This window comes from Mirounga leonina, unplaced genomic scaffold (genome assembly GCF_011800145.1).
Source record: "Mirounga leonina isolate KUSES-001 unplaced genomic scaffold, KU_Mleo_1.0 Mir_174, whole genome shotgun sequence".
In the NCBI taxonomy this organism is placed as follows: domain Eukaryota; kingdom Metazoa; phylum Chordata; class Mammalia; order Carnivora; family Phocidae; genus Mirounga; species Mirounga leonina.
Window position 1 is genome coordinate 59,243,602 of NW_023270451.1, and position 14,019 is coordinate 59,257,620.

At 36.2% G+C, this 14,019-nt stretch overlaps 1 long non-coding RNA gene across 2 annotated transcripts in view; it reads right to left on the bottom strand.

Moving 5' to 3' along the window:
• LOC118021016 overlaps positions 1–14,019 on the bottom strand; it is an 81,625-nt gene that overhangs the window by 18,378 nt on the left and 49,228 nt on the right. For both annotated transcript variants that reach the window (XR_004682080.1, XR_004682079.1), the window contains exon 3: positions 2,693–2,759. This is a non-coding gene — a long non-coding RNA (uncharacterized LOC118021016). The remainder of the gene's footprint in view (positions 1–2,692; positions 2,760–14,019) is intronic.

Genomic DNA, 14,019 nt, shown 5'->3' on the forward strand with positions numbered 1-14,019 from the left:
GATGGTGGATGGCTAACAAAGGTTGCTTAAATGCATATGAAATTTGGGTCTTTTTGACTCCAGCTGGTGGAATCACCTCTCTCTCTCCTATCTATTACCTACTGAATTACTACTCACTCATCAGTGAGAAGGAATAGAAAAATGACATTGCTTCATAGAGTGAGGGATACCTCTTTACTCAAATAGCTAGAGTCTTTCTGGTAGAATGGCACTTAAATATTACCCATTAACTTTGTATCTCTGTTGGGAAAAATGTGCCTACTTAATCTGTACATGACATAAAAAGCTCAACATTCATTTCTCCTCTTACAGATTTTTTTCCATACCATTAAGAGAAGGTAAATGGGACAAATAATGCACAATTGTGGCAGTTCAAAATATCAATTTTTTTCTAAATGCAACAAGATTTTCCTTTTAAATGACATCTGCTCTAAATATGGATAGTGCTGTGTACTTGTTTTTATTATCCCTACTGAAAAATCCCTGAGAAATAAATAATTCACGTAGTTGAATTTATAAGGGCAACTTGGTTACTGTTGCTTTGGAAACTAGTTCTTCTGTGTATGTCTATGGACTCAAATGATACTGAGCCATCACTTTTCGAATATCAAAAATAATTATGAATTTTTCAGAGATTCTTCCTTCTCTTTATTGATTGGATTAAAGCTATGTGAATTGCATAGAAAAGGATCTGATCAATAGTAACATCTAACTTTCACTTTCTAACTCTAAGGACTGGAAAAAGGATATAGAACTAAGTCTTTGTGTTTAGTCAGGAAGGTTGGGATTAAATCCTGGGTCCTTTCTGGCATTATGAATCTGACTCTTATCTCAATTAATGTAGTAGAGGTTGCTTTGTGATTCTCTGAGGAATCTTTTTAGGAAAATTCAATTAAATATTTACTGAGTAGATGCTATTAATAGATATTCATGCTCTGTTTAAAATATTTAACAAGCTGAGACTGCAATTACCTCTCCTCTGTTCCACCATAATTATACAATTAAAATGACTACTATTATTTAAGAAAAAATACAAATAAATAAATATCAATGCTATGCATCCAGGACATCCTCCTCTAGCTATAATTGTACAAAATTATACAAAACAAAACAAAATTGATAGAATTGTACAAAACAAAAACGATAGAGTCTTGGTGTTGAAACAAACTTTGGATGTCTTCTAAGAATAAAGGTATAGGGACCACACTTTGGTAAGGATAAAATGAATGAAAATGCTATGGTTCTAGAGTTGTAGACTGTTCAGTCAGATAAAAGGTGTGGAAAGTGCTGCCAAAGGCAAATCACAAAGCTGTCCCGGAAACAAAAGATACACATAATGGAAAATCTAAACTGTCCAGACATCTTCTAAAGCTATAATCTGCTAAAAATCAGTGCATCGGTAAATATTTGCCTGATCTTCTAGACAATATCGTTTTTCAGATTTTAGAAAAAGTAATAAAGAGAATTGCTAGTCTATACTTGGTTATGAAAGCTGCAGGGGATTGATGAAGACAAATTGATGAAAACTTTGGAATTGTGCCATTTTAGAATTTATAATAGCCAAGGAAGTATGTATTGAGCACAGGCAATAAGGTCAGCAATCTTTGAAAGAGTAAATAGTCCCACTACACACCTATACTATAAATGGCCAAAATCCAGAACAACACCAAATGTTGGTAAGGATGTGAAGAACAGGAATGCTCATTCATTGCTGGTGGGAATGCAAAATGGGACAGCCACTTTGAAAGGCAATTTGGTGCTTTCTAATAAAACTAAACATACCCTTACCATACAATCCAGAAATCACACTTAGTATTTACCCAAATGAATTGAAAGAAAACATGTCCACACAAAAACCTGCTCATGAAGTTTACAGAAGCTTTATTCACAAGTGCCAACAGTTGGAAGCAACCAAGATGTCCTTTAGTAGATGAATGGATAAATAAACTGTAGTACATCCAGACAATGAATATTATTTGGCACACACACACAAATGAGCCATCAAGCCAAAAAGATATAGAGGAACTTTAAATGCATATTACTAAGTAAAAGAAGCCAATCTGAAAAAAGACTACATACTATATGATTCCAACTATATGACATTCTGAAAAAGGTGAAACTATGGAAACAGTAAAAAGATTAGTGGCTGAAAAGGGTTTGGGGTGGGGGGACAAACAGACAGGATTTTTCAGGAAGTAAACATATATCCTGTGTGGTACCGTAATGATGGATACATGTCATTATACATTTGTACAAACCCATAGATTATACAACACAAAGACTGGAGCCTATTGTAAACTATGGACTTTGGGTGACTATGACATGTCAGTGTAGGTTCATCAATTGTAACAATGTACCATACTGGTGCAGGATGTTGCTAATGAGGGAAGCTATGCATTTGTGAGGTCAGAGGATATGTAGGAAATATCTGCACCTCCCACCCAATTTTGCTACAAATCTAAAGCTGCTTTAAAAAGTTAAGTCTTTTGGGGGCACCTGGGTCGCTCAGTCTGTTAGTGTCTGCCTTTGGCTCAGGTCACGATCACAGGTCCTGGGATAGAGCCCTGCATCGCCCCTCCCCCCTGCACGTGCTCTCTAGCTCTCTCTCGCTCTCTCAAATAAAATCTTTTTTTAAAAATTAAGTCGTTTTTAAAAAGTGAGTAATCAAAAACTTTAAAGAAACCAGACTGACCTTATTGTCTTCCATGATGGATTGAGGAGAGTAGAAAGAAGTAGGAATAAATTTACAGGAGCATTCCCTGAGAGAAAGGAAGGAGAGGTAATTAGAGTGATCAATGTATATACATAAGAAGTTCTGTGGTGGGGCGCCTGGGTGGCTCAGTTGGTTAAGCAACTGCCTTCGGCTCCTGGAGTCCCAGGATCGAGTCCTGCATCAGGCTCCCTGCTCAGCAGGGAGTCTGCTTCTCCCTCTCCCGCTCCCCCCTCTTGTGCTCTGTCTCTAAAATAAATAAATAAAATCTTAAAAAAAAAAAAAAAGAAGTTCTGTGGTGAATCTATCATTGTTTTTAATTTTAAAGGTCTGTAAATACAGTGTGGACATAGCAGAAACCCTTCAGAATGAGTTAAGGTGGAGAAAATACCGAAAAATTAAAAAGAACTTTCTAATTATACTTAATTATGAAGAACTTGAGATAAAAGCAAGACAGGCTCTATAGGCAGATCAGGCTTGAAATCCTGATTTTGATCCTCACTAAGCTGGGGACCTTGTTACCTAACCAGTTTGAACCTTTGTTTCCTCATCTATAAAATGATTGTCTCATCCTAAAATTTTTGGTGAGGATTGAATAAAATTGGTAAAATTTAGCACCATGGCTGATACATAATCAGTTCTCTTTTGAAAGCATTAGCTTCCATCAATATCTTTACTATCAATAATGTAGACACAATTCCTGGGGCTTATGACATGAAAATGGGAGCAGAGTTAAATTCTAGTTTTTATCACCTGTGACATTACCTATCATCTACAATTTTGTCTCAATTGTACATCTGTACATTTGATAATCATTACTTCTTTCAATACTAAAGACTATGATGAACACATTGACTAGGAATAGGCCCCAAAATAGAAATTTTAGCATCCTTTCAGGTTAACACCAAATCAGTAATCCACATTCATTAGGTATGATTTGATAAACGGAATTAATCAGACATATCGTATTATCATTAAATTCATATCTCACCATCTTATCCACATGAATATCTGGAAAGTCAAATTAACTGTTAAAATTCAAATATTCTACATGAAATATAAAGAAGATGTTCAACAAATGGTCAGTGAATAAATAAATGAATTAAAGAACTGGAGCAAACTTGGAAAAATAAAGAGAAATGATCATTAGATGGTGATATGGGGGTAATATTTGTTTCTCTTATTGCTTTTTATAATATTATTTCTATATTAGTAAAGAACTCTATTAAATAACTAAAAAAAAGAAATCAAGATATCCTTGGTACATAATGTTTCCTCGATTTTCCATTATGATAACCCTATCAAAAGAAGCAGCAAATCTAATTTGTTGTAACTTAAAATTTATGGCTTCTGATGGACACCACATTCTATTATTCTAAGTACTCACAAGTTATCAGTTCAAATTATCTGTTCCGAATGCTGCCCAAATTTGATGTTAATCAAATTGGTCCAAATTTACGGTACCCACTTTTTTCTTTTTAAAAAATTGTTGAGAAAATATTTGTCTATAAATTTAAACTATTGTGCTAAAGGAATGGCATGACTTAAAAAGATACACTATTTATAAGAAGAAAATATGTGGGATTTGTAATGTGTTTGTTGCTATTGTTTTTCTTGCAAAAGACATTAGACTGATTCTGAATTAGCTTGTGAATTATTCATTTGGTGTCAAGTAGTAATGCCATTCACTTCCTATTGTCTGGTACTAGATTTAAACTGGAAGTAAAAAATTAGAGCCCAATTATGTTTCTTCATCTCTTACAAGGTGTTTCCAAGGAGCCCTACCTTGTAGACAAAGCCAAAACATTATGTTATTCATTCATTCAATAAATACTTAGTGTATATACTTTATCTACAAAGTACCCTGGGGTGAATTAGAATTTTAAAAGTTTATTTAATAAATGTATGATGTGATGAGAGTAAGAGATGCATAAATGCCTTAAAACTCAACCCATAGTAGTAAGTTTAAGCAAAATAAGTGTTAGACCAGAACTTCATGAAGGAGGTGGCATTTCATAGTCCCTGAACAATGATAAAATATGTAGAAGAAGAAGATATGTGGGGGAGGAGAGGTGCAAGGGACATATGCGGAGGTACTTAGCCCAAAACTTTAGGAGCAAAGTTAGAGATATGAATAAAAGTATCAGACACTTATGGGATATAGGGAATATTTCCACTAAGAAAAATCTAAAGATTAAGGTTTGAATAATATTGTGGGAAGTGGTAAATTCCAGGCTAAAAACTTTGGATTTATTCTATAGGAAATGGGAACTCATTAAGGTGTTTACATGGAGAGTGACATTATATAGCTGCACTCCAGGGAAATTATGTCAGCAGTGATATTTTCAACAGATTTAAGAGGAAGAGTTTGAGATGTTTGATTAGTAAGAATCCAAATGAGTAATGAGGAGGGATTGATCCAAGTGGTGGCATAATATATTTTAGTAATCAATATATCTGAGTATTTAATACCATGCTTTGTATGATAAACAAATCAAAGAAAATGTTTATTCAGTATCCTCTTAATTAAAACCCAAGCAAGATGTCACATTAAAGATTAATTAGGGTGAAGATAAAATTTTAAAATAATTCTATTATTATTGACATTTATGGGTACTCAGTTCATAGGTATAAAATGAAAGATCTAAAAATCTCACAGTATTTCACAAACAAGTAGATATAAATAAAAAAGTAATCTAAGGAAAACAGACCTCTGCCAATAAAATGCAAAGTTGTGGTAAGCACTGCTAGTTGTTACCTCAATATCCTCTCTCTTTTTCTTCCTCAGTAATAGAATCTACAAATTTATCAAAGCATGACCACCTTGAATAAAGGTTATACTTCTCAGCCTCCCTTGAAGCTAACTAGGGTCATGTTATTAAATTCTGGCCAATGAAATTTAGCAAAAATGTCCTGGATGATTTCTAGAAAATGTCCTTAAAGGGGAAAAATGTGTTCTGTCCCCAATCTTCCTTATCATTGTGGTTCGTTAGACTGTAGACCTCATGACTGGAACTTGAGCAGTCATCTTGAAAAGCCAGGTATTGAGGATAGCAAAGAAATGATCAAATTCTGTCTTGTTTCTCTTTTTTTTTTAAGATTTATTTTTTTGTTTGAGAGAGAGAGAGAGAGCATGAGCATGAGGGGCAGAAGGAGAGGGAGAAAGAATCTCAAGAAGACTCCACACTGGAGTCAAGAGCCCAGTGCAGGGCTCAATCTCACGACCCTGAAATCACGACCTGAGCCGAAACCAAGAATCAGACACTTAACTGACCGCACCATCCAGGTGCCCCTCCAATTGTGTCTTGTTTAAACCACAATTTTTTTGCTTTTCCTATCACTTGCAACCAAACCTAATCATTAGAATTAATAATTTTCTAGATCTTAAAAGATCTCATCACAAAAGTTTTTGTAACTATGTATGGTGAAGAATGCTAACCAGACTTATGATAGCAATCATTTTGCAATATATACAAATATGGAATTAGTAGGTTGTACACTTGAAACAAATATAACCTTAAATGTCAAATTGTACCTCACTAAAAAAAGAATAGAACTAATAAGGATAAGGGCTGGCATATAAAGGAAAGGATGCTGGGCTGGGAGTTGGGAGACCAAGGGCTTACCTAACTTCACCAACTATTTAAGTTTGGTCAAATCCTTTAACTTTTTGGTGTCACTCATACCCTTGTAAAATGGCACTATTGATCCTTGTGCCTGCTTTAAACTTGAGTGTAAATTGTAAGGATTAAATGAAGTCATAACTATTTTAAAAAGGATAAAATGTTTTATTTTTTTAAAAAAGAATTTATATTGTTCTACATTTTTCATTAAAATGACATCATAACCAGGATGTGGGTTATGGTTCTAGGGTAGACTTCACCCCACAACTGCCACAAGGGTGGTACTGAATGGGATTCTGGATGGAGGAAAAAGAGGGAACAAAGAAAGAGAGTTTGCTTTATATAAATGTATAAATCCAAGCCTACCTTCTTGACAACATCCTCAGTGTTAGGGATCTATTGCTCTTCCTGCTGATCAAGTTGGTGTAGGTAATAAATCATGAATATGGGTTCCCACAAATCGAAGTGCACAATAAAACCTAGGTATCTTGGTAAACATGTTCTAGAAGGTGGCATTGCTGCGTGATGTACCCCTGGATTTGGAAGAGGCTTACTATCCTGGTAGCCTGGTAAATTAGTGTGGGATTACCAAAAAGGCCTTTCCCTGCTAGAATTGTCATTCAGGAGGTTCGGGTGAGAAAGACATAGAAAAGTGTAAGAGCAATTAAGAAGGAAATGGATTTTTAAAGGTACATTAAACTTTCTTTCATCAATTTAAGAATTGTACAAATGGGTTTTCCTTACATAAGTTACTCAAGGATATGTTTCTTTGTTACTTCAAAACACCCAGACTAGATGATTCACTAAATAAATATTTTAAAACTGAGGAATATGCTCTCCATGGACTTAACCCAAGTCTAAGAAGACTGAAGGGACCCAGGCCTGATCCCTAAGGGGTTCTTGGGCCAGGAGATGAGGTAGGCCCATTGGAATGGGACAGTAAGTGGGGCTTTTCTCAGTAGAAAGAAAAGAATATCAGAGAGGCTCTTCATAGGCAAAAGGAGTCTGTTTCAGCAATGATATGAAGCAAAGAGCCAGAGGCAGGGAGAAGTCTGGGCAGGAATTCTGCTTCAGGGAGGTCTGTGAGTGAGTGAGTAGGAGATCCCAGTCGGCAAGCTCTACACAGCCTGAGGGAGTCTGGGATCAAGGAGGGCTTGCAGGTGGATTGGCAACGTGTGGTGGGACTCCAAGCAGGGGACCAGAGCTCAGGCCATGGGAAGAATAGCTGGACGATGTCAGATGCCAATTGAAAACTGAACTCAAAGTTGGAAAACAAGATGGAGGCTTTGTGACAAGGAAGGATGCAAAATGCTGACTATTAAAACAAGGTTCAAGGTATAAGGTTAGAGGGGCCAGCAATGAAGTAAATGGATCCTGAACAACTGAAATATGTTGGGATGAAGGGTTCTTTTTTTTCTTGGGCCTAGAATAAAGTTAACAACGGGAGTCAACTGGCCTCATATCTGGAACCTAGAGGGTTTTGGGGAGAGGTAGACAGCTAATCACAAACACTGAACAAGAAGGACTCAAGTGTGCAACCAGAAAACCTCTGCCCATTCAAACCCATTCTGCAGGCTTGGTTCTTCCCTTGCTTTAAAAGACGCACTTTAGGGAAGGTACTGTTGACTGTTTTGGTCACCCTCAGAGTAACCTCTGGTCAGGTTAGTCCCCTAAATCACAGTTCTAATATTAAAATGACCAATCCTAAGTAATTGTAAAAACTTCCAACTCTATTTATACCAAATCTTCTCCTCCCTAGATCACATCTGTTCAAAGGAATAGCAGCTTTATTTATGTTTCTGTCTTATGCTTCCACCTCTCTTCCTCCAGTTTGCTAACCCATGGTTTCTGACTTCTCCCAAGGTGGAGCTGGAGGGGTTTAGGGAGATGAAGTAGCAGGAAAGATTTTATTCATCATATACTGTCATAAAGAACTGGAGATGATATTCTCCAGGCTTGGCAGGTGTTTAAAGCTCTCGTTCTTTTTTGGGATGCTTTTTAAGGTTCTTTGGAGAGAAGTCCATTGCTGGGGAACACTTCTCCAAAGTTCCTGTGGTGTAGGGCAAAGCATCGCCTCTGGTTGATTGCCTACCTCAGTCCCTAGAGCTCCACAGTAGGCCTCCAGCTTCTCTCTTCAGAGAGAATCTTGTTGGAGAAAGGGTAAAGCTACCCCACCTGCTCTGCTCTATCTCTCCTTTCCCTCACTGGTCTGTGAGAAGCTATCTCACATTCTTTGCCCCTAAGAAATTCTGGAAGAACAGACTGCACCAATGTATTGGTTTCTCTCAATACCACCATCAGGGCAGCCAGCCAGCCACAGTCAGCTTCTTACCCTTTAATTTGTCTGGCCTGAGACAGTGTCCACTACGCCTTCCAAGTGGCAAGGGACATGTGCCAAGCTTTCTGAGTGGTTACTTGGCTGCCTATTTTCCTGAGCATAATAAAGAGGCAGAGGGGAGAGGACTCACAGTTTTCTGATAGCTCTCCCCATAAACCCTCTTCTAATCTCCATGCCTGCCCTTGTATCCCTTCACCGTGGGTAAAGACCTACACAAACCTAGCTTTTGACCACCTCCTTTGCAAGTCCCATATGGTACTCTCATACCTCATTTTAAAAAATGGGAGTACTCTGCATATTCTTGTAAGGAAGGCTTCAGCCAAAGCTGAGGCTTTCATTAAATACTTTCATTTTCATATCCAATTATAATCACAAACATCTATGTTTTTGTTAAAATTTAGATTTCATCAAGTTTAGGTATGTTTTGATGGGCTTCTTATTATTGTTTCTGATATAATCATTTGCTTGCTTAACAAATTCATTATCAGAAATGATGCTGTCCACTGAACATGGTAGAGCAGCATACCTGAGATGTCTGCCAAAAGACACATCCTCACCCCCATATACCCACACGGTATCCCTCATAAACAGTTACAGATGACGTTAAATATCAAGGAGCCATCTTTTGCTATGGAAGACTTAAGTATTCCCATAGTCTGTTTTTCCCCACTACTTTGTCATAAAGGGACTCTTTTTTAAATTCAAATTCTTGATTCATGTATTTCCATACAAGATCACTTTAACAGTGTCTAATATGGTACATTTTACCTCAGAACAGGAATGGTAGTCTTAGACAATTAGACAGTATTCCGAATTTCCATTGGCTAACTTTCAGGAAATTTGCTTCAACTATTCAGGGTGTGTATACTATTACCCCACCTTTTTTTGTATCACAGTTAGCCATTGTTTTTTTTCCTATTTAAGTTGGTATATGTGCAAAGGTTGTTTACACAGCATTCCAAGCTAACAATAATGCCATTAAAGATACTCTGCATGGCTGGACAAACTTAAGGGATATAACAAGTAGGAAACATTTACTCTGCCTTTTTTTTTTTTTTTTTCTATTTTTGGTTTAATGGAAGTATGGCAATGGTTCAGCTCTATTATAAAACCAGCAAACCAGCTTCAAGAAAACCATAGAATAAGATATGAACAGTTTCCAAATAAATTATTCTTTTGCATTCAGGTAAAAAAATTGGGGAAATTTTAGAAGTCAGTATCTAATTAACAGGCCCCTGATTGAGAGCTTAGCTGTCTCCTACTTTCGATCTTTGGACTTCATTTCAGACACGAAATAAGAAACAAACATGCTGATACATTGTTGGAGAGAGACAGAGAGGGAGGGAGAGAGAGAGAACAAGAGGTCTGCAGCATTACTACCAAATACAAATTGATTGTTGACACTAACAATTAATCACTTTGCTCACCCAAAAATAATAAAGTGTCTACTCAGTTAATAAGATGATTCCAGTATTTTGCATGTGTTGGGAGGTATTATGTGTGTGGTGGTAGGAAAGAATAAAAAAGAGGAAAGTGATAAAGCCTGTGTTTTCAAGGTATTATACATGTGAAAGCAGCATTTTAAAAATGCAAAAGGAAACATTATAAAGTATACTTAGTAGCTGCCACAGATAAACTGAAGTATGTTCATAGGAGAACTATCAAAAAAATTATAAAATCAAACTATTATGCTACCCGAGGAGAAAAGAAACTAGGCATATTAGTTTATTAGTTTGTAGAAAACAATTTCAAGGGAAATATGTTAGCAATGTCATGTGTTGGAAGGATTGTCATTTGTAGAGAGAATATTCTGACGGCTCCTGGTTTCTTAAAGAACAAAACCGAAGAACAAAAAGAACAAAAAGAACAAAAACTGCGTACAGAATCCTGCACAATCTGATTTCAAACTACCTTTCCTACTTTATGTCTTCCTAATTGCAACCACACCAGTTCCAGACAGCTTCTTTCTTACTTCTACGTTTTCTATGAATAATTTTCCTACCTAGAATGTCTTACGCCTCTCTTCTCCCTAAAAGGACATTTACTCATCCTTTAAAGATCCTCATGGGTTTCTAAATAATATCTAACTTCCTATTCTACACCCATATCCTTATTGAAATGATGAAAAAATACAAAAACAGAAATACCTTATACAAGCTCGAATAGCTAAGGGTGTCTCCTAGATATAGTGCAAGTAGGTTCAAGTGGAGAAAAGACATCATAAGTAACTTGCCACTTTCCTCCTTGAAGGTAGCTGATACCACAAGAAGTAAGTATAGGAGATTTGAGATGTTTCCCATGGGAACACACCTCCAAGGATCTCTTTTGTTGAAGTCTCAACAATACTCAAAAACAGCTTTGACTATATCCCTCAGAGTTCTTAAGCCACTGTTCCAACTAGAAAGACAGTATTGAGCAAAAACATGAGAAATGAGGGGCTAGGCTAAATTGTGTATGGAGAATACATGAAGCAGAAACCTCTATTTAGGAAGCTGGCCCATTCTTCCACCTGATGTGCACCTGGTACAGCTAAAATAATTAAAGCAGTATGTTTTGATGTAACAATCAGAAAGCACTGTTTCAGGGATCCCTGGGTGGCTCAGTGGGTTAAGTGCCTGCCTTCAGCTCAGGTCATGATCCCAGGGTCCTGGGATCAAGCCCCGCATCGAGCCCCGCATTGCGCTCCCTGCTCAGCGGGGAGCCTACTTCTCCCTCTGCCTGCTGCTCGCCCTGCTTGTGTTCCCTCTCTCTCTCTGACAAATAAATAAATAAAATCTTTAAAAAAAACCCAAAACACTGTTTCAGAAACCAACTCATATATAAATGCGTTTCATTTACTTCTCTCATCTTCAGTTTCCTCAGCTGTAAAGCAGAGATGATGATGATGATGATGATGATGATGATGATGATAATACTAGGGTTGTGATTTTTAAGATAACACATATTAATTGCTTAACAATAATTCTTAGCTTCAGAATTATTATTGTTGCTATAATTTTCCATTATCATTTTTATATAATGAAATTTGGAATTTCAAAATACTTTGGAAATAATGCTACAATACCACCGATTAAGAGTTTCAGAGAAAATAGAATTTGACCATTACTTCCTGAATTGCTTCTTATAACCACTGATGAATAGTTAGTTACATAATCTTGGCATGCAGAAAGCCTTATTTAGCAAGCACCAAAGACACAATGCATGAAGAAAATATTACTTGATTTGCTACACAGAAATGGGAACAATTTTAATTAACAAAAATTAAATGGCAAACAATGTGGGGAAAATATTCTTGATATAAGTGGGAAGTTAAATATATTTAAAATATATAGAGCACTTACTAGTCAATAAGAAAAATAAAAATACACTGATAAAAACATGGGAAAAATTAAGTAATGTCTGAATGCATTCAATAAATATTTACTAAGTAACAACTATATATCCATTACTGTACTGGGAACTAGAATACAGTAGTAAAATGAGAGGTATAGTATTTACCTTCATGAAGCTTATCTTTAGGAAAATTCACAAAAGCAAAATAGAAATAGTCAATAAATATATAAAAAAAATTTCCCTCACTAAAAACCAGAGACATGAAAATTAAATCAAGATACACATTTTCACCCATCAAGTGGCCAAGTTTTAAAATGTACAATGTTGATGATAAGATGGAGAAATAGATTCTCTGATGGTGAGAATGTAAATTAAGGATACTTTTCTGGAAGGCATGGGAAATTTTTCTTATGTGATGAAAATCACCATCATAAGTTTAAGAATAAGAGATTTTAAAATATATTTATGGTTCTGTTTAAATAAGTTGTAATCCATTTGCAAAATGGACTATTATGTAACTCAAAAAATATTCTAGAGTATCTTATGAAGTGAAAAAATGTTTGACATCCTATTAAACAGAAAAAAATTGTTTATAGAACATTATGGCAATTTCATTTTTTATACATGCATAGAGAAATACTGAAAAATGTTCACTAAAATAGTAACTATTCTATCCTTGAGTTAAAGTTTAAGATTTTTATTTGTTTTATGCTTTTCATATTTTCTAATGATCTACACTGAATATGAATTTGTTTTATAATCAAGCAGAAAATTAATGGAAAAAAACAAGAAGTAACCTCCTCCATGAAGCCTTGCTCTACCTGCCTAATTAGGGTGGGTCGCCTCTTCCGTTCTCAGCATTTTTGTTCTCACCCACTTTATAGACATGTACTAATTCTTCTTTTTTCAAGTTTATTTATTTATGTAAGTAATCTCTACACCCAATGTGGGGCTTGAACCCAGGACCGCAAGATCAAGAGTTGCATGCCCCTCCTACTGAGCCAGCCAGGTACCCCTGAACATGTACTAATTCTTTATGGACCTTTTTCTGACTAGACCGAGATCCTTCAGAGTGCAGTTATTTCATCTTTTTCTTCCCTCTTTATGTTCTTTAGTTACTAATTCAAACCCTGGAACAGAGTAGATGCTCAGTGTTATGAGTTGAATTATGTCCCCTAAAAGATATGTCGAAGTCCTAACCCATGGTATCTCTGAACATGATATTACTTAGAAATAGGGTCTTTGTAGATGTTATTGTTAGGGTGATATCAGTAGGATGAACCCTAATCCAATATGAATGGTGTCCTTATAAGAAGAGGAAACACAGGCATAGATTCACAGAGAAATACTGTTTAATGATGGAGGCAAAAAAGGATGTGAAGCATCTATTAGCTAAGAAATGCCAAGAATTGCTGGCAACACCGGAAGCTAAGAGAAGGGCATGCAACAGATTTTCTCCCAGAATCTTCAGAGAGAGAGTGGCCCAGGCAACAGGGCAGAAATGGAAGAGAACAAAAATCTACTGTTACAAGCTATCCAGTTTGTGGTTTGTGGTACTTTGTTACAGCAACCCTACTTAGGAAACTAATATGCTAGCAAATAATTGTTGGATAGCTTCTGCGTGGCCCCAGGGAATTAATTCAGAACCAGCAGACGGATTTTAGAAGGAGAAGATTCCCGCTCTTTATTAGAAAGAATTTTCTTAGAGACATACTGGTTCATAGGTGGGATGACGACCTCAGGAGGTACTGAGTTACCCCTAGTGTCAAGGAATATAAGCCTCTGCTTATAAATACCTAATGAGACTGTACAAAGAAAATTCAAACCATAGTTATTTGAATTCTGCTCTAAAATCCATGATTCTCTAGTATGAAATTAACAAAATAGCTAGTAACTATTTGGAAGTCTAGTCTGCAATCCAAGATCCACTGAAATGAATAAGATAAGGCGAGTTCTCCTGGTTTTAATAGTCATATTAGCACTGGCTACTGGCATATGAACAATATTATGACTCT